The following is a 1,455-nucleotide window of genomic DNA, read 5'->3' as shown; positions in this document are numbered from 1 at the left end:
CCCCCCCCCCCATCCCTGGAGCTGTTCTGCTTTATGATTTTATGCTTTCAGTCCTTCTTCAGAAATATGCAGAAATACTTTAAATCAGCAAGAAAAACGAGGAGTCTTTGTCTCTGCTTATCTGACAGTCTAGGAAAACAGACTCACTCTAAATTCAGACATCGGTTTTATATGTATTTGGTACTAAATGAATTACATACCTGGGGGTTCTGAATAAATGATCTGTGCAAGAGGTTTTCTCCAATCTTTTTTTTTTTTATATCCGTAAGTCTTTAACATATATAAAGGTCCAAAGTCATGTAAGATATTAACCAGCACATTATAAATCATTTTTGTTCCTCACGTGAGATTGCTGAATGTCTAAGGAAACAATCTCACCTTTGTAGTGGATGAAATATAAATAATTTGAAATACTGCAACACATCATATTTTCTCATTCAAACGTCAGAGTCCGAGAACAACATGCACTGTAAATCAGGCTTCCAAAGGACTTTCCTTATAACTGAAATAAAGGAATGGAGACCAGCTCTCAAAAAAATCAAGATTCCCCATTTCTGACCTTGCTGCAATATTTTTACGCCAGTGTAAATCCCTGCATTTAAATGCAGTAAATTTCTCAGTAGAGAGCGAGATCTTGATTAGATCTGGTCTAGCTGAACAAGTTGCAACCTATCAGAAGCAAAACCTGACTGATTAAACCAATTCTTGCAGCTCACATTCGGCTGCTACTACTGACCTTGGTATAAATGAAAAAGATCCTTTTCTTAAAACCAGGAGGTTTGCCAGCAGCTGAAATTTGGAAATACTTCCAGTGAGGGACAGCGTCACAGTTTTTGGGTAGACCTTGTGAAATAATTGTCTCTGTCAGGGCTGTGTTGCTGAAGGGCGCAGTGACTGTATTAATAGTGCTCATCTCTTCGTAGCAGAAGTGTGATAGGATGCGAGAGGGTTTGTGAGTTTTATAAAACAAACCTCAGATCATCCTGCTGAGATGGCGAAGTTTTATTTCAGGGCTCTACAAGCTCAGACACTGGGTTGCGAGTGGCTGAGGCAACAGGCCCTGGCTGCCAGAGGTAACGCTCCTCAGTTGCTGTGATTTTTATTTAAGGCTTTTGTGAAATCAGCATTTTCCCCCCACCTCAAAGTCCCAGATAACAGAACCGAGTGATTGATTTGACAGATCCTGGCAGAAGCCTTTCCAGCGCCTCTCTTTGCAGAAGCAGGCTTCAAAGGGCAGGCTCACAAAGTCTGAAATAAAATAAAATTAAGACACCCTCATAGTCTTTGCTTTTGAGACAGTCTTAAGGCTTGGAGCTCAGCAATTTGCAGTGTAGAGCTGGGATTGGGATTTCTAAACATCACTGTGGTGCTAAATCTCTTGCTTGCTATAATTTACACATGACAATCAGTACGTACAGATCACATGAGGATAAACACACTTCCCTTCTCCCCTTC

The sequence above is a fragment of the Buceros rhinoceros genome, unplaced genomic scaffold (genome assembly GCF_000710305.1).
Source record: "Buceros rhinoceros silvestris isolate BGI_N320 unplaced genomic scaffold, ASM71030v1 scaffold30776, whole genome shotgun sequence".
Taxonomy (NCBI): Eukaryota; Metazoa; Chordata; class Aves; order Bucerotiformes; family Bucerotidae; genus Buceros; species Buceros rhinoceros.
This window is presented reverse-complemented; position numbering follows the sequence as displayed.